This window comes from Thamnophis sirtalis, unplaced genomic scaffold (assembly GCF_051295495.1).
Source record: "Thamnophis sirtalis isolate CommonGarterSnake01/CBP01778 unplaced genomic scaffold, rThaSir2_p1.2 scaffold_2, whole genome shotgun sequence".
NCBI lineage: Eukaryota > Metazoa > Chordata > Lepidosauria > Squamata > Natricidae > Thamnophis > Thamnophis sirtalis.
The window spans coordinates 15,986,506-16,007,250 of NW_028261382.1; the positions used below are offsets into that span (position 1 = coordinate 15,986,506).

At 37.6% G+C, this 20,745-nt stretch overlaps 1 protein-coding gene across 8 annotated transcripts in view; it reads right to left on the reverse strand.

Moving 5' to 3' along the window:
- Nucleotides 1–18,926, reverse strand: part of MEF2A (myocyte enhancer factor 2A) — an 86,144-nt gene extending 67,218 nt beyond the window's left edge. For all 8 annotated transcript variants that reach the window (XM_014061722.2, XM_014061721.2, XM_087704330.1 and 5 more), the window contains exon 1: nt 18,839–18,926. The gene's annotated coding sequence lies outside the window, so the exon portion shown is untranslated. The remainder of the gene's footprint in view (nt 1–18,838) is intronic.
- Between the last annotated feature and the right edge of the window lie 1,819 nt (nt 18,927–20,745).

Here is a 20,745-nt window from a genome sequence, read left to right on the forward strand (position 1 = left end):
GGATGTTTCTTTGATTTCCCACTTTAACCCAGAGTCCTGCAGTGCCATCCATTCCAATATTAACCACCTTGTTCACATTTTCAGGGAAAACTCAGTTCAGAGAGCTGCTCCTGTCTGCAGTACAAATATTTATTCAATCAAAATCAACAACTAAAGCTTCCTGTAAAGGCTTCACTGGCATCAAGCAGAAATATGCTGTAGAACACAGAATAATAGAGTTTGATGGGATATTTGAGGTCTTCTAGTCCAACCCGCTGCTCTAGCAGAAGACACTACACCACTTCAGACAAATGGTTGTCCAGTCTCTTTTTGAAAGCCTCCAAAAATGGAGCAACCATACAGCACTTCAGAAATTGTTGAGAATAGTTCCTTTAGTCCACACAAAAGTGCAAACATAGCATGGATCTACAACTCTTTAAAGTGACTGTGTCATTTCTTAGCATCACATGGCTGCTACCCTAAGCTCTGAAAATGATATTGCTGTTTCAAGGCTCATAAGCTCTAGTCATGTATTCTAATACAGAAGAATAAGCAGTGGTGGGTTGCTGCCTGTTCAGCCAAACTGGTAGTGGTGGCACCGGGGGGCTTGTTGCGTGCACAAGCATGTGAGCAAACCATTAGTAAATCAGTTAGCAACCCACTGAGCATAAGTATATATTGAGTTTTTAAGTATAAACTCAAATATATTTTTTTAAAAAAACACATTAGTTATTTTTAAAGAACCTACAGTAGCCAAGCATGGAATATCAAACAAGACAAAGATCCTACATGGATTTTACATTATCTTTTTAAAATTAGACACAGTAACAGGCTAGCATTAAGCAGAAAAACAGAATAATAGAGTTGGCTCTTGGAAGTCTTCTAGTCCAACCCCCCTACTCAAACAGAAAACCCTACACTATTCCAGACAATAATAGCAATAGCAATAGCAATAGCAGTAGACTTATATACCGCTTCATAGGCCTTTCAGGCCTCTCTAAGCGGTTTACAGAGAGTCAGCATATTGCCCCCAACAATCTGGGTCCTCATTTTACCCACCTCGGAAGGATGGAAGGCTGAGTCAACCCTGAGCCGGTGAGATTTGAACCGCTGACCTGCTGATCTAGCAGTAGCCTGCAGTGCTGCATTTAACCACTGCGCCAAAATGACTGCCCAATCTTTTCTTAAAAACCTCCTGTGATGGAGCACCTACTATTTCTGGAGGGAAGCCATTCCACTAATTATTTCTACTGTCAGGAAAATATAGATGTGTAAGAAGCTACACTAGAAGCTATGAAATCACTTAGAAAGATGTAACTGTGTGATTCAGGAAGCAAAACTAGGTGGCAAAGCATGGGTTCAAGGTAATTTTCCTTGGAAATGCTTTTTCTTGTACAAATTTATTTACACTTCTATAAAATTCTTATCAGTTTATCTCAAGGAAGACATTGCTGAATTGGAAAAAGTGGTAACCCCAAAAAAGGTTATGATAAAAGTTCATAGCATTTAGGGAATTTGAAAAATAAATTCAAGAGAGGGATGTCAGAGCTGTATAAAATTATGTAGAATGTATTGAAAATGCAGTTTTCCCCTCTGCTTTTAGAATAATAGGAGTTTCAGAATAGAAGAAAATTCTTCATCGAGCTTAGAATACAATAAATGAAGTTGACTGTTGTATGATGCATAATATATAATGGCTACCAAGTTACATAACTTTAGAAGAGCAGACAGCAAGATTATCACTAAGAATTACTTATAATGATGACATGCCAGCACCAAAAGCAGGTATGAATTAGAGATGTGCACTAGAAGCTCTAGCAGTAGCCAGAAGTTGGCTACTGTGAGGATCCAAATTAGGATTCTAACACAGCTCTTCATATGAACAACCAGCCAGCCCCTGGTAAAATGTTTTGTGTGGGGCTACTGTAAGGAGGAGATATATCACTGTGTTATTTAAATTCCACAAAGCTATTATTTTCCCTATTAAGAAAACCTAGGTGGATTTGATTTAAGTCAAGTCAATTTAAATCACAATTTAAATGATTTAAATCACTAGTAAAAAGGCTTGATTTAAATCAATTCAATTTAAATCATAATTTTTAAAGAGCAATTGTCATCCCTGTCCCGCAGTGGCTCCTCCTCTGACCCACTGTTGACTCACCAACTGTCCCATTCACTCTAATGGAACGGCTGGTGATGCAGCAATGACACATGGTGAGGGACGTGGCAGGTAGCCGGTGAGTGGATCCCGCTAACAGGGGCTGCCATGATTGATCAGAAATGCCAGATGCTTTTCAATATTATATTTATAAGCTGCTTAGAAGATTTCCCTTTTATTTTTACTGCTTGCCCTTCCTCCTCACACTTGGAGCCTGGGGGTACAGATGCGTTTCTCTTCAAACAATCATACAGTTTGTAGTGAACATAGATTTGCAAAACAAGGGGATAAAGGAATATTCATGAACTTTGTTTTATGATTAATCTCATAGTTACTGTAAAATTGTGTGAATGCATCAATGCAGTGCATGTTATCTCAGCTTGCAGAGCTTGGATTCATTGAATGAGTTTACCAAAAATGTAAATATTGCAGAATATACAGCCTCATGCTACATAACTAAGCTCCATTTCATGATGAATAAACTAAATTATTAATGTATCTTAAAGAGAAAACTATTTTAGATAGAGTTTTACCCCAAAAGCATTTTATTAAAATAAATTTGATAAAAATAAAAAAAATCCAATTTAAATTTTAAAAAATCTGATTAATTTATTTTTTTAATCATTTTTCTCCATCCTGAAGAAAACTAAAATATTGGGGGGGAGGGGTATTCTTTTTTTAGTAGATGAAGTTCTATGAAAGCCAACATGTGGAAAAGGCAATTAATCTCACTTTCTCCAGAGACACAGCCACAACTAAAATGCTCCTACCAAAAATTGCTTTTAAGTCTAAAAATAGGAGATGTATCTCCCGCCTTCTAATCTTATCTAAATGATTAGACACAGAGCGGGGAAAGAGGTATAAAACAGACATCAGTTTTAGAATACTACAGGGAAGAGGTGTCCAATTTTCAAGAATGCAGTTTCAGGCTCTGCAGTTTGTAGTTTTATACAGATACATCCAATATATTAAACTTTGTATACTTATTTATTTGTGCTTTTTAGTCAGTATTGTCTCCTCGTGATTGCCTGAGCAAGTTTCCCTGGCAAGATTTCACAAGTTATTTGCCACTGTTTTACCCAAGGCTGGGTATGTGTCATTAGCCTCACATTGTTAGAAATTATACTATCTTCTGTTCGCAAATAGTTTGTGATAATATTGTATTCAACAGCAGTGGGTCCTTGAAAAGTGCCTACACACCTAAACAAAAAAGCAAATGAAAGTCTACAAGAAAACAAAGAGTCTACAGTTACCTTCCTCAAATGCACCACCCTTGAAAAAAATTCACCCCAAGTGATCCCATTTTAGGTGGGCAAATCCATTCACAATCTAACACAACTCTGTGTTACCTAACAAGTAGATTGCGCCAACAGGATCATACTCACAACCAGGATTTTATCAAGTGTGCCATTCTGCGTCCCACATTATTTTATTAATGCAAAAAGGCATTCCCTCTGAAATACCCTGTGTCTTCCATCTCTTCTATTTAATTTTGAATTGCTAATATAGGATTATGTATAGGTGGATGCCCAAATTCTTTAAGCAGCAATATTTCTAAATTTCTAAATATTATAGCTTAATGGAAAGCATGGATGTATCAGAACACCTAAGAAAAATAATTTATCTTTACCTTTCAACTTTTAGTCTGTATATTTACCTTACCATGTTTTAAAGTGTACATGTCATTTTTTTAACATGATTAATATTATAAAATTGAACTTTCAATGTTTATATAGTAAGTTTAATTAAGATTTCACTGACCACTTCAAGTGCAAAAACACAACAGTTACTCATATAAATAAACTAAGGTTGCAGTATTTCACTGTGATGAAATATTTTAAAATATGCAAGTGTTATAATCCAAGTAACTTCAGTGAAGGATACCTGATTTAGTTTGGCATGCAAAAAAAATTTTTTGACTAAGCAAAATCAGAAGAACAACCCAAGGAGTTGCATTCAATTTTCTTCTCTAAGTATATATAAGTTCACAGTTTGAAGCACTAATTTTGATACTTAATGGCTACTTCGTTAAATGTAAAACCTATATGTGAGCTGTTAGTTCTCATCTTCCAGACACTGTTGACTCCTTATGACTGCTTGACCTAGTTCCTAAAGTTACCTTGGCATAGTTTTGCATGCCATTGTCTTCTTCCTAGGGCTGAGAGAGAATGGCTGGCCCAGGGTCACCCATCTGGCTTCATGTCAAGGCAGAAAAAGACTCAGTCATTTAATGCCTTGACTGCTAAGCATACTAGCTGAATAAAATTTAACTTTACAGGCTTTAATTATTTGGCAATAGTTTGTTTTAATTGTGATGGATTTCTGACAGTATTGTCAAAATGTAGGCGCTCCTAGATAAAATTGTCAAAATTCCCTCTCTCTGCAGATTCTTAGTGGAAAAATTATACAGGGAAAAAAGACCTCTGTTATTTATTCTCATCATAAAACATTGAACTGAAAAGCTATTGCACCAAAGAAAGGAGAAAATTTGTGTTTGGTAGACATCACAAGATTCAAGAATACAACTGCTTAGCAAATTAATATGGCTTATATTTTCATTAAAAATCCATTTCAAAAATGTTATTTTTCTCCATATTTGCTTTAAAATAACTTTACATTAATAGTATATATAATGATATTTAAAGAAAATAGCTATGAATAAAATGAGTTATTTGCCTAAGGTTGAGCAGAAAAACAATTTTAAATAAACAAACCACCAACATTCATTTATTTACGGTCCAAGAAAAGTCACAAAATTTAAAATACAGCACATCACTAATACTTGCATATATAATCATATATACATACATAAGAGAAAGAACCCCGTAAAATTAGCATATATAATCATATATACATACATAAGAGAAAGAACCCCATAAAATTAGCAACTCAATGGTGGCACCAAATCCAACTGTCCAGATTGATGATGAGAGTTTCATGCAAGTTATGCATTTATTTTTTCCTATCCATGTTCAAGTGGTAAACTAATATCAAGATACAGGAACTAATTCAGCAATACATATAAAATAAATTATCCTTGTGTTATCTTATTTTACTAAAAGTGTAACTGCCTTCTTCTAAAGCTAGAAACACTTTTTCAGTTAAAACACATAAAGCTTTTCGCTTTTAGTTGAAGACTTCCTGGCTTACTAGAATGGCAGAGAAGAAAAGAAAGAAGTGACAGGAAGGTGGGGTACATAAGATATAAAAATTATGTTTTTTACTCCTTTACTTTTCTCCTTTGTATTGGGTCTTTGCCTCAGCTGGATTATAAGAAATCTATCCATTAATATTTAATACATTTTAAATAAAAACAACCCTCTATTTCATGGGACATTTTATCACTTAGATATTTGCCTCTAAAGGTATTCAAACTGTACAGGGCTGTCCATGTATAGCACTTAAACACTCCGTTTTAAAGTTGATCTTGATGTTTTATAATCTTAACTCTATAAAAATAACCTGTTTGGAAGCTTCAGAATTAGCCAAAATCAAAACCGCAATTTGAAATTGTCTTTAATGGCAACAATTCAGCCCCCTCCAAGACTGACCTCCAGATACATTAAAATTAAAAGGTGATAATGACTGTATTTTCCAATATCGTGTTTTATGTGAACAAACACTATAAACTGGTAATAGTGGAGTTACAGTGCATGCCAGATGCTTCTGCAAATCTAATGCAACAGAAGGAGGAGTTCCTGCCAAATAATTCAAAGTTGGCAGTACATCTTCAAGTCTTTCACTATCTCCTTGCCTGAAGAGCTAAAGCAGCTGAAGCAATGTCTGCTTATGATCGGCTGGCAACAGCTGAAATATCAACAACCACACTGATCTACTATTTCAACTTGCATCAGCAAAAAGTGGGGGCTGGTGAGGATCAGCATCTCTTGAAAGTGTTATTTGTTTTTTTTTTAATTGCTAATTCACAGCATGCCTTTGATTGGGGTTCTAAATCAAATTCTTACTCTATCAATATAGTGACAAATTTTAGCAACCTATTTTTTTCTTACCAGTTAATAGCTTCTCTTTTTCTTCCATAATCTCCAACTCATATTTAATCAGTTAAGAAGTGAAACATTATTTTCCACAATTAATACAACAAACAAAACCTCGCTAAAATGAGTAACTGAAGTAGATATTAATTTTTCATTAGTCTATTAAAACCACCTCTCATATATCATTCCATACATGAACTGGAAGCACAATCTCAATATTTGCATGCTAGGTTTTGTTTGATTCTGGCTTAACATAGGGAATGAACCTTGTTATTGTGATGGTTTGTATACTAAATGAAGTTAGGTATGATTGCCTTCTTTATTGTTTTCTGACTATCTTAATCAATATTTTATGCAGGCACTTGTTGCAGTTACAGAAAAATAAAACATCTACACAGAATTTAAAATGCATCTAATGCTCAAATCAGTTTATCATATGTTAAGATACCAAAAAGTTATAAATTCCAAAATGTTCATTAACAATTTAACTGCAGCTAACTTTAGGTTATTAATAGGAAAACTAGGGCATTTCAAATAAGTAAAGAAATTACTAGATAGGCCATGTGTTTATACATTTCTTCTGATTATCTTCTAGAACCTTTAAATGAAAATATCATTTCATGAGAATAAATTATTGGAAGGAGCATACTGCACTCCTGCTAAAATATTCATTTTGTCTCCATTTTTTAGCATTTAAAACCCTAAATTACTTACGTTAAGGCTGCCCCAGCACAGGGAAGTCAGATAGGGCTCCTTTCTGTTAATGTAGAAAATACATACTGTATTCTCAATGATAGCATCTTTATTATAAAATCTCTTGTGGAATTCACAGAGTCCTAATTTTTCAACATCACATTTGAGACAATTTTATTGGCATGATCACTAGTGACAAAAAAATATTTTCCTCCTTTTTTTAGTAGATTCCGCTTTCTGATAAAATCTTTGTTACTCTGAAGTTTGTCAAAGTCTATTAATATTATTACTACTCATAAATACTATTAAATAAATGATATTTAACTGCCACTGCCAGCAACAGAACAAGTGACTGAAACAGGAAATCTGAAGTGGATATCCCCTTGCTTTTACTGGTAGAAAATGTAAATGGAATCTTTTATATTATAATGGTTGACATTTACAGATCTATGAACAAAGAAAGCACAAGAAAGCAATGCAGTTTTATTTCTAATCCAAGAAACTTTATTCTTTTAATCCTGATCAATGCTGCTTTTCAGCTGTTTGCAGTCCATGCTGGATAACTGTATGCCCTTCTCACCAAGCAAATACTCTACAAGCAGGTAATCCATTAAAAGGTGTTTTAATGCTTATGCTGCCAAAATTGTACAGAGCAATATTATTTAAATATCTCCTGATTTTTTAGGTACATAGTGTCTAAAATTGGTGGTATGGATAATGTTTTATTAAACTCTTGCTTACAGTTTTTCAGTGTTTTGTGGAAAGGAAATAACGTGCCCTTTTCACCTAAACTTTTTGCCTCATACCTCTTGCATTTTGAGGAGGTAACTACTTACCACACATTCTTTTGTGGTTTTGGGTTGTTAGTTCCTGTGTGAATGTTTGCTCTTCCAAGAAAATAAATTAGAAAAATGACTTATTTTCCAATTACAGATATAGTAAGATCAATATCGTTCTATAAAAGTCTGACTATGCACATGCACACCCACTGACATATGTATGTATGTGTATGCTAGACTAGTAAAATGAGAAAGATTACCAACTTGCATTCAACCAGTGTGCTAGATTATAATCCATAACTTTCATTGATGAAACCTTCATCAAAACCGATTTAAATAAATTGTATATATGCATACATGTTTACATACGTGCAAATTATTATACATATACACATACATACCCACCCTAATGTGAACGTCACAGTGAGGTACAAACAACTGCTTAAGACATTTGGATGACTTTTTCTTACATCTTTCTAGCAATGCTTGTTTTTGAACTTTAAAAATGTTGCAAATGCACAAATTATTGTTGTTGTTAGTTGCGAAGTTGTGTCCAACCCATCGTGACCCCATGGACAATATTCCTCCAGGCCTTCCTTGTCCTCTACCATCTTCTGGAGTCCATTTAAGCTCACGCCGACTGCTTCGGTGACTCCATCCAGCCACCTCATTCTCTGTCGTTCCATTCTTCTTTTGCCCTCTACCGTTCCCAGCGTTAGGCTCTTCTCCACTGAGTCCTTCCTTCTAATTAGGTGGTCAAGGTATTTGAGCTTCATCTTCAGGATCTGGCCTTCTAAAGAGCAGTCAGGGTTGATCTCTTCTAGGCCTGACTGGTTGGATCACCTTGCAGTCCAAGGGACTCGCAGGAGTCTTCTCCAGCGCCAGAGTTCAAAGGCCTCCATTCTTTGGTGCTCAGCCTTTCATATGCACAAATTAGGTGATGTTTATTTTATCTCTACAGGTATCTTCTGGGTACACAGTTTGGGGTAGTTATTAAAGGCACTGGGCTAAAAATGAAAGATTGTGAGTTTTAATCCTATGCTAGCACAAATCCAGTGGGTGAAATAGAGATTCCTAACTTTACATTCCTCTGTTCTCTGCCAAAACATCTGACTTGTTTTTTCCTACTAAACTGTGTAGTGTTAATCACAATCCATGCCAACTATATGTAGCATTGCTGTATAAATTGCTGCATTTATAAAGCCAAATATATCTTGGTTTGTTTTTAAGCTTCTGAAAGAGCATCTGATCAAGTTGTTGATCACAGCATAGAGAAAGTGAATAAGAAGAAATTGCTGCCCTTTCTCAAAACACTTCAATGAATAAAGCTGATTATAGGTAGCCCTTGACTTATAATGGAGCCCAAAATTTCTGTTGCTAAGCATGACAGTTGTTAAATGACTTGTGTCCCATTTTATAACCTTTTCTGACACAATTGTTAAGAGAGTCATTGCAGTTATTAAGTGAATCAAGAAGTTGTTAAGTGAATCAGGCTTCCCCCATTGAGTTTGCTTGTCAAAAGCCAGCTGGGAAGGTTATGAATGGTGAGCACAGGACTCCAGGACACTTCAACTATCATAAATAAAGTACATGCTGGTTGCAAACTGCTCAAATCTTGATCACATATAGATGCTGCAACCATCATAAGTGTGAAAACTGGTCATAAATCACTTTTCAGTGTCATTGTAGTTTTGAAAGATACTAAACCAGTGATAGGATTCAACATTTTTTACTACCGGTTCTGTGGGCGTGGCTTGGTGGGCGTGGCAAGGCAACAGAAGAAGACTAGGGAGGCAGCGAATAGATGGAGCGGGGCCAGCTAGAGGTAGTATTTGCCAGTTCTCCGAACTACTCACAATTTCCGCTACCGGTTCTCCAGAACTAGTCAGAACCAGCTGAATACCTCTGTACTAAACAAATCGTTATAAGTCGAGGGCAACATGTATAATAAGGTAACTCACAATAGTCGAAAAAGTACTTATTCAAAGAGCCAGGGAATTAATTTAGACAGGATATGGTAAGATCTACCAATTTGAAAGGCTTTAAAATATTATTCAATAAATTCACTATTGAGAGATACTAGAATGGAAGATATGATTTCACACAAGTTGGGAGGTCCCATGGTAGAAGTGGAATTTATTTCTCCACCGCCTGACTAAACGCATTCCAAAGGTATCATCGCAGCTGCTCTAATATATGATATGAAATGAATTAATATCCAATGCTTGTACTTCTGTTTTTCATGTTTGTAAGCCACCCAGAGTTGTAGCTAGTGAAATGGGTGGCATATAAATTCAATAAAATGAATAAATGCAGAACTAGAACAGACTGTCATCTAATCCAGCAGGGCTGTTTTAATGTTCTCTGGGCATAGAAGACAGATCCAATTTAGAATTACCAAGAACAGTTGTTTGTACTGTGTTCCTCCGAAAATAAGAAAGGATCTTATTTTCTTTTGACCCCCAAAATAAATGCTTGGCCTTATTTTTGGGGAGGTCTTATTATTTTTGAGGTGCAGGAGGCGGCAACCATAGTCACTTCATGGCTGCTGCTGTATTGTAATATTTTCGGGGAGGGCTTATTTTCAGGAAAGGGCTTATTTTAGCGCATGCGCTCAAATGCCCAATTGGGCTTATTATTTAGGGAGGTCTTATTTTGGGGAAAACAGGGTTTTAAAAAAAGCTAGTTTGTAACCCAATTATATCATAGCTTTTGGATCATATGGTTGAAATATTCTATTCAATGCATATCCACAAAGGGATAGATTACTATTCTTTGCTTCAAAAGGTAAGGGCAAACAACATTATGTGTCAAGTATTATGAGATTCTGAGAAAATCTGACTTAATGATTTCATTTCTGTAAGAGTTTTAATGACACTGTAACGAATCTTCCATTAATCTCTGTACAAGGAAACATGACTGAAAACGAAACAAACAAAGGTATAAGTAATATGATTGGGCTTTCAGTCACTTTTGCCAGAATTTTTAGCACTCTAGGCTGAATCTCATAAATAACTAGAAACATATATGATGATATAATATATAATGAATTGTTTCATAACTTGTTAAGCTTACTTACAACAAGGAGGTAGTTATGCAGACACTTACTCACACTCTGGGAGCATATTAAAACTTCTCCCACACAGTAGGCGAAAAATTGCTGTAGTTCAATGTTTGTTTTCAACTGTCACTATATTTTACTCATTCATTGGATACTATGCCAGATACACTTCTAAATCAGACAGTCAACCACATGTAGTACATTTCAGCAAGTGTTATTTAAGGAAAACTCAGGAAGCAATATCTTGTAACAAGCTTGTTCCAACCATTAGCAAGAACTAGGATAGAATGAGGAAGATAAACAAGTGTACTGATTATACTATAATCAAATCTTTCTACTGCAATTATACATGCATTTATTACAAATTGGTTATATGTTTTAAATAAAATACTTACAAACAGGTACTCTATATCAACTGATAAACTTACAGAGTTCCCATAGAACAGGAAGAAAACAAGTTTCATTTATGCTTTTTACACTACATTTACAGTCATTTAATCTATTCCAGCCATTGATCTGTTCAAAGAACTTTCCTTGAATCAGGGAACTGCCTGGACTTTATCACAGCTCATATCAAAACCACAGTTCGTAGGCTTCTGCGAAGCCTCAAGAGGCAGTGGGTTTTCAATCAATGCTTCCCCGATGCACCACCCCCTTGAGATGTGCTATGGAAAATGAAGTAGCACTTCACTCTGAGCATCACAACAGGACATCTGTGTCGTGTAAAACGCAGCTTTGCTGGCCTCCAGGCACTCTTCTCCACCTGCTTTGAGTAGAAGCGTAGAGCAGAGCACCTAGCTTATCTCCATCATGGCATCAGCTGTTAAGTGGATCATTGCAGGTGAAGGTGGGGGAGTGGCTTTAGAATATACCTAGGCTCTTGTACTATTTACTTTTAACTGCAGAAGGTCAGTATTACTGAGTTTCGATCAGTTATGATTTCTCAGATAAGCTATGGGGGGAAAACAGAAGGAGGAAGCATCGTGTAAACCGCCTGGTTCTCCTAAATAAAATTTAAAAAGACAAGCGCCTGGGATGTTATGTTAACAAGTAATTACTGTAAGAGGGAATCACACTTTATACAGCCCTAACAATTTGGGCATATGAATAGCAACTCCTCCTGCAAAGCAAGAACTTTAGCAGCAACATACATGACTAATAAGCTCTCTGTATTGTGTTCTTTATGGCTGATTCCCAGAGCCCAGAATTCTGCCTCTTCTTCCTACCTACTGCTAGGAACTCCCATACTTATTTTCAAAGGCCCAAAGGTCAGGGATCAGTACCAAAACACTTGATAAAGGGACAAACTTTTTCCACCCTGGTTACTGCAGAACAACTATTCTTTTGACAGCACATTGTCATTTGTAGATATTTACTGGAATACAATTTATTCCACCTAATTCATACTGTCCTTTCCTATCATTTTGCACTGAAGTTTATATTCATATTATTGAATCAGCTGAATCGTTAAAAAAAGGTCAAAGCAGAACACTGTTGCTAAAGCTTTGATGGACTATCCATAATTTCCTAAAGAATCCCAAATCATAGCAGGTGTTTTATTTATTCATTAATCTCCAACTTTGACAACAGCAACCATCAGACTGAAAACATAATTAAGTATAAAACAGGAAGGCTAATATAAAGAAAATTAACTTCACCTTCATAGTCTTCAAATTTCAGCACATATGCTGTGGAGGTTTCAAAAATTCAGAACATTTTGTTATACACTTGAGCCATAATGTAGACATAAATTATCAACTGCTATCAGTACAATCAGCACCAAAACAAAATAAAAAAGCCTATGAAGACAAGAAATAGGTAGGAATGGACATGAGGAAAGATGGAAATTTGAAGAAAGAGAACTATTTCAGAGTAATTTGTAATGGGGGTATAAATAAAGGCATATTCAACTAAAAGTAAATCATGTGAAGCAACAATTAGTCTTGCAGTTCTTGACATTTTCCAGCTTGCTTTAAAAATGGAGGATTGCAAGGAGAGAAGCAACAACAAAGGAGGAGGGGGGGGGGAATTGTTACAATTGTTGCTGTCGCTTTTATCAGCTAGCCCAGACCTCTCTTGAAGGAACTCATTTGAAGCAACTGCATATAAATAGCAGCTGGCCTACCAGAGATAGAGGTCACTTCAGCTTTACCTGCAGTAACAGGAATTAAAACGACTTGCAGCTTCCAGCATGATCTTAGTAATAAGACAAATGTTTAGCTTCGTTTTAGATTTATGTGATAGTTGAAATCACTGTATTGTTTACTCAAGGTCATTAGTATCTGACGTTATAGTGTATACCTATATTTTAATTGTAATCAGCATATTTCCATGTTGGCCATTTTAAGACTCATGATATTAAGAATTAGTGTCTAAGTTCTCTACATCTTCCTAACCGGGTCGTTCTGGTTAATTAGTTAATGAGAACAAGCCAATTTCAAATTCTGATTTTGAAGCAAGCGTGTATGCATTAATAACTGCAGTTAAGCAGTACTTGCTAGAATTAAACAATATACTGTAACAAGTTACAAGACATTTAAATAAAAATGTAACATTATAATATTGCTCCTTTGCAAGAACAAATGGAAGAATTCTTACTTAATAATCAGTGGTTTTCCATAACAGCAGGTTGCTAATATATTTAGCATCATAACCAAAGACATTTGACATTTACTATATTTGGAAAAATTGTAGGCAGTTGTTACATACAATATACAATACAATATGTGAGGAAGCTCTGGAACTCAAGATAACACTTCCTTGTTTCCTCAAGTATAAAGGCAGTGACAAAAAAACTATGTACATTTGACCAAATAGCTAAGATATAGAGAATCATTACTAAACTAATAAAATTATGTACATATTAATCTTCAAAGGTTCAAAGCATAAGAAGTATGAAACTTTATACGATGTGCCATGATATAATCATTCTAATGCTTAGCGTTCACATATCATTGTCAGTTTTTCAGAAATACTGGACAATAGCAATGAAGAAACTATAGAGCTGAATGCTGTAGTATTTATACTAAAGGAAAAGCAAAGTCTTCAATCCTTAAATGACTGACTGGAGAACAAGCAACTTCACTTAGATCATCAGCCTAAATTTCTTAAACAGTTAAGAGTTTCAGACAGATAGCAGTAATGAAAGCAGTGTTAAATTGTGACTCACAGATCAGACTCTCAAGTTCTCCAAAAAAAAATCACACCCACCTTCTATATTTAATCCACCTGCTACACAGATCCAAATTAAAAATGCTATTGAACATATCTCATCATGTCACCTCACCTATTTTCATTTCCAGATGCCACTTGTCTGCTCTCCCCTACCCCTTTTCCCCACATTATTTCAAATGCAGAACAAACATTAGCCAATAGCAGCAAGCAAAGCATTCATATCCTTGTAACCATTTCATACTGAACAATTCCACTTTGCAAAGTCATTTGCCAAGTAGTCCAACACATTTGCTTCCAGGGCTCCTCTTATTACATTCATGTTAGATATTTCCAAGACATGTTTTATAATTCATTATCATGGGATAACCATTCTTTTATTTTACTCCTACTTCACTCATCAATAGATATGCAAAATTAATCTTAGAGCCATTGCATTTTACAATACAATACAATAGCAGAGTTGGAAGGGACCTTGGAGGTCTTCTAGTCCAACCCCTGCCTAGGCAGGAAACCCTATACCGTTTCAGACAAATGGCTATCCAACATTTTCATTTTATAATCCTCCCAAGCCATTTGCTTTAATACTGGTTATCTTCCCCAAACTTATAAGTGTTCCCAATATTCATAGCAACAAATATATGTTAATCCCACTATTATTAAACTTTAGATGTTACAATTCCATCATAACTATAATCTAAAATAAATACAAATCTAGTGTTGCTGGCTCATAATACCAAATTGTTTTTCTTCATCTTTGATATGAACAGTAACTAGCCTGAAAATGAGTAAAGGAAATCATATAATTTTCAACAGGAAAAAAGGTAAACTTTGGGTTAATTTAAAAAAAATGCTGCCATTTCTTTTAAGCTTCATATTAAAAACAATTAACTATTAAAATATACCTTTAAAATTTTCTTAAGAAATATGGCAACCTATATCTCACCCACTGATGAATCAAAATACACCAGTATCTATCAATACCATAATCTGGAACTGTTTTATATTTTTATTCAACACAAGGTTGACTTTTTTCTTAAGATTGCCACATATTAGAACAGTGATGGGCAACCTTTTTGGCGTGGTGTGTCAAAAATCGGCAAAAAATCGAGCATAACTCGCGTTGTGTGTCACTTCGACAAAAACATAATTTTGCGCAATTTATAGTTTAAACTACAAAAATGTATAATTGCAATATATAATTGTATTTAATAAACCAAAAACAAATTATTTAACATACCTGCTTAGTAACTTTATAGATATATAAATTATAGATACCCAATTAGGGGTTAACTAGCCTAACAAGCTAACACAACCTCCCCCTCACTTATCTCAGTTATTGTGGGCAATTACAAGTCCATGGCACCCCAATAGTTGCTGCTAATGGCGCTCACAGTTCCCGTTGGCACTCTGCAGCTGTTCCCTGCTGTGGTGCGGTCGTAACCGACAGTCCCAGGAGTAGACTCTCTGTGCCGGCCTGACTGGAGAGAGGCGCGCACTGTTCCCGCGCTCCTCTCCTGCGAGTCCTCCCTCGCCGCGCTGATGACGTGTGTGCGCACGGCACGCACGCCTTACCAGCAGCCCCTGCGCTCAGAAAGGGGCGGCGGCGATACAGTAAGTGAGTGTGGGCGGGGGAGATCACACATCCCGCCCCCCCCCCGTTCCTCCAGCACAGATTCTTTCATCCTCGGCGGCCGTGCAGGAGCCGAGGATGAATCGCATGAAATCCTGTGCGTGTCACCCCAAATGGCTACGCGTGTCAGCACTGACACGCGTGTCATAGGTTCGCCATCACTGTATTAGAAACATTGTTTTGGCTTTTTAGGTTTTGAAGTAAAAACATTGAAAGGAAACAAAATTCTCTTGTTTGGAAGAACTAGTATTATCTGGGAAGGGACACTGTTGCAATTCTGGGGGGAAAAATACTCCCTTCTATTCACTTCCTAGAGCTAAGTCTTTCACAAGGAAAACCTGTGAGCTAAACAGCACCCGTGGCAAGGCTTACAGGTTTTACACCATTTTTATATACTAAGCCAGAAAGACAATACCAAACTATCAACACCCATTGAAAGAAAACGCCTACTGCCACTCATTAAACACTTAATAAAGATAGATTTCTAAACACGTGGGTTCTCCAATCACCAACAGGGCACCAACATAAGCAGGAACAACGTTTTGCAATGAAATAAAAAGAACTCTTAGTTTGTCATGTTTTTTTACTGGCAGAAAAATCAAGCCTTATTTTTTTAAAAAAAAAATATCTTAGTATAACAGTTGCGTTTGTTTTTATTTTATTTTTAAGTACTAACTTTAAAGTTGAAAGATTAAATTGTTTGGCAAGCATGAGAAAATGTTTCCATGGTTGTCTTCTCCCAGTAGACCAAAACAGGTATCTCTATTGATGTTACAGAATGTGGATAAATATTTCCAGCTAGAGTTTGCCACTCTACTCAAGGCCACCTCGACATTTTAAATAAAAGCAAAAAGAGCAATGTGCTCCTCTGTTTATTTGATGAGAAAGCATCCCTTCCATTACATCTGCCATAATGTAGTAGCTCTTGAAAGCCTAAAGCCCTAAATTCGGAAAAAATTCTCCTGCTCAACTGATTAACTGCTTCCCTCCTTATTTCACAAACATGCAAACTAAGAATTCAAAACATCCCAAACTTAGTCTCAGCATTCAATAGTTCTATTTGACAATAGAAATTTCAAGAAGTTAAAAGAAAAAAAGGTACATCACTCCCAAATAACATACCGTCATCACAAAACAGACTCTTCCTGTACACCCTTTGCTTTTTATATTAGTTTTACATTTTTTTACATTATGAAATGGGTGCTGGTCTTTGGCCATTACAAAGTTTTTGTGTGTGACTCTTCTCAACTTCATAGACAAATGAGAGTGGGAGTAAGGTAGGAAAAATAAGGGTATAGTCAAGAAAGCAGTTAACAGTTCTGTGAGAAGGAGCAAGAGTATAGCAAGAAAAAAACATCCTTCCTCCCCCACCACATTTTTCCTGAAGAGCTAATACTAGGAAGATTGCCATTTATATAACTTATTCCCTCCACATTTCTTTTACTCACCAACCTCACTATTTCCAAAAAAATACCCTGAAAAATCAGACATGGCATGAATTTAAAGAAAAACCCCTGAAGCCTGCTTCTGACATCTTAATATGCTTGTAAACTGCCTTGAACATCTTGTCCTGGACAATAAAACAAGAAATAAAGAGATGTAGAAAACGATCTTCCCAATTTCTAAAAGGCCCCTATTGAAAATGACTTGGACAAAAGGAGAGGGTAAAAAACAACAACACCTTTCTGGTTGGATATAAACAAAACATACAACCTCTGGAGAAGTCACATTTCAGCCCTTATTCTTGCAACTTCACATTCTGCTAACCATACAAAAAAAGAATATTCCCATCAGTGTGAAAAATCCTGAACACAGATCAATTCAACTGCAATTCAGAATAGAAAAAATCATGCCTGTGTCTTAAATAGAGAATCAAACACAGGTAAATCCTCCACCCACAACCACAAAGGAGGCTTATCATTTATGTTGCTATGTGAGAAATCTGTTGTGAGTTTTGTCCTGTTTTACAACCTTTCTCACCACCTTCATGAAGCAAATCACGGCAGCCGTTAAATCAATAAGGCAGGTTGTCAAAGGATAGCCACATAAATCACATGGCTGCAGAGAGACTCCGACAGATGCTAAGTGTGAAAAACGGTCATTCAGTCACTTTTCCCAGTGATGTCGTAACTTCGGTCCAGAAAGGAATGGCTGTAAATGCAGGCACATTTCACATGAAAATGCACCTACATTCACACACCTTAAAAGCACGCACGTTTACACTGCCAGATATTTCGATCCAGACATTTTGATTACTCCCAAGGTATCCCCAGCTGTTTACAAACCTGCGGATATACAGATCCACCTGGGAATATGCTTTGATTGCCACCACCACCACCACCCCATTCCTCTTACCAACAGGGCCCTACTAACCTTCTTAACACCAGTCCCTTCAGACCAGCGGTCACCAACCAGTGGTCCAAGGGAAAATTTTGGTAGTCCGCAAAAACATTGTTTGCATTTGTTTATATATTGCACGAAATACTATTGATCTTTAAAAAAAAGAAAAAGAAATTCATATCAGTGGAATTTAAAATTATGAATTTAGTGGTCCCTGCGGTGCAAAAGATTGGTGACCCCTGCTTCAGATGATGCCCTGGGACATGTGTGTGCCTTCTGACATGCCCAGAGCATCCCCCACAGGCTCCCTTAAAGCCTCCTCTCCCCCCCCCACACACACACCCAGGGAAGACTTTCTCCCCCCCTCCCCTCCCCCAAGACACAGGTCTGGCCATCCCCACATCCCTTTACGCTGCGCTATCTGGGTGGCAGCGGCTTTGCTTTTTCTAATGTATTTTTTAATTTTCTTTTATTTCATCAAGCATGAATTAGATAATAATTCTTTACTGTCAAAGGACAACCTATGTACAATGAGATTGGCTGAGCTGCCTCAGTGCAGCCCCCCCCCCCAACACAATACAGACATAGTCTTATACTACGGATAGAAGTATATCGGATAGAAGTACAAACATGATTATGAATACATGAAATGGATACGAATACAAGGGAATATTAGGACAGGGACGGTAACCCCCTCCCCCCCACACCCACCCGAACTGAAGTTGAAGAGGGAGAACTTGCTGGCTCACTCCTCGCTTTACGACCGTTTCCCCCACCCCACCGCCAAATGTGAGGCCGTTGCTGCTCGCTCCTTCCTAACTCAGGAAGACTTGAGGGGAGGCAACGACCAGCTCTCTCTCTCTCTCTCTCTCTCTCTCTCTCACACACACACACACACACACACACAAACAAATACGCCCCTTTCTGAGGGTTTTTTGGCGGCCCTGACTTCTTCGCAGCCCCCTCAGCCTTTGGAGCCCGGCCTCATTTCCTTCTTTCCTTCCTTCCCGGGAAAGCGGCCAGACTCACCCATCCGCCGCCGCTGCTTCTGCCGCTTCTGCCGCCTCCTCCTCCTCCTCACCTCACCGCCGTCTCGGAGACACTGACACGGGCGCATGGATATCCACGGGGCGCTATTTTTAGGCGGCGCGGCCGGGACTACTTTCGCTCCTCCTCCCCCCTCCCGTTCGCTTGGAGCGGGTTGGACGGCTCACTGCCCGCTTTCGCGTGCGTGTTCTTCCGCGGGCCTACTTGACTCCATGAGGGGGGCCGGGAGGGAGGTTTATTTTTTTAGAAGAGGCCGAGGAGGCTCTTCGCTGCCTTTTTTCTCCTCCCTATATATTTGAAAGTTCCCCCCTCCTTTCCCCGGCTTGGGACTATATTTACTGAACAGTAGGGGAGCGGCTGGGGCTGTGACGTTGCTCATGACGTCAAGGTTCGAAGGCCCGAGCGGATAGGGCGGTGGGCGGGAGCGGAGGCAGCAAGGATCCAATCGAGGGGTGACGAAGGGGAGAGAGGCGCGGTGGGCCAATCGTGGAAATGTTGATAGGTGGATCCCCTTTCCTTTGCTTGACAAGGCGCAAGGCCAATCAGAATGCCGTAAATCGGATAAAAGCAGACAAATCAGAACTAGAAGGAGCGGGTCCTGTTCGAAGAGACCTTGACAGCGATATGGAGTGGAAATAATTGCGCGCATGCGTTCAAAGCGCCTTCCTTCCCTTTTTCCTTAAGGGAACGAATGACGCAGAAGCGAGAAAGGATTCGCGCATGCGCAGAAGTTATTCGTGCTCCCTTACGAGTCTCTTCCCTACGGAGGAGGCCTCCTTCGCGGGCACCAATTCGTTGCCAGCCTTTTCTTTTTGTGTAGCACCATTAAAACTCGCTATGCACGCATCATATCACTCTTTTACACGTGTCCCATGCACACGCCTTGCGGGGACACGGAACGTGGCTGCTGGGAGAGAAGAAGCGTGGTTGGTTGAAACGCGTCTAAAGAAGCGTCTGTCAAGAAGACTCCAGCCAATCACGGTCCTCCGATGAGCACGCGTTCTCCCAGTCCTACCCACTCTGTATGTAAAGCAGTGCTGGCTGGAGAATTCTGGGAGTTGAAGTTCACAAGTCCTAAAGTTGCCAGCTTTGAAGACCTCTGATGTAAATAATTGTTAAATGAAAATACACAGGAAAATTTAGGGAGAAGGGATGAAATAAAAATTGCAAAAAGCAACAGAATCAGAGAGCAAAAATAAATAAATGACTTCTCGTCTTCTTTGCAATCATTTCAAATAAACTAATTACCCCTCCTTTTTAAAAATTTAGATTTTTGAAGACAGATTCTACTCTTCTCAATCTGCAAATCCAGAACTCAACATTTCTCTTTCTTTCTTCAAGAAAAATTCCATGCAAGATTTTCAATCTTTTATAAAAGTACTTATTGCTTTATCCCTGCAGCCCTGCCCAAACAGATCAATTTTTGTGAGAATAGAATAGAATAGATTTTTTGTCACTTTAAATGTACACTAATCAGTATAAAAATAAATTTCATTGCATTCAGCTCTCAAAAGATAATTATTATGCACATGCCCACATACACACACACATATATATGACACATCACAGTCGAATACATGGCAGAAAAAAAGATGTCTGCTAATTCTGTCCTCTTTACAACCTCTATGCCACCATTGTGGGTACGGTATTACAATATTTATCCTTATGCATATAATAATGTTACCATAAATAAAATCAATCTTCCATCAAGTTTCTAATTGATTATTCATAAGTCCTAGTAAAAACAGTCCCTCCCACTCTAGAAAAATTCTTAAGAGCACAAAGGTGCTCTTAAGTAAATGCTGATGTAAGGATGGAAGAAATTGCAATGCCAATTCCACACGGAAGCAATACTTTTCTCCTGCCATCGAACTGCAGGTGGGTGTATG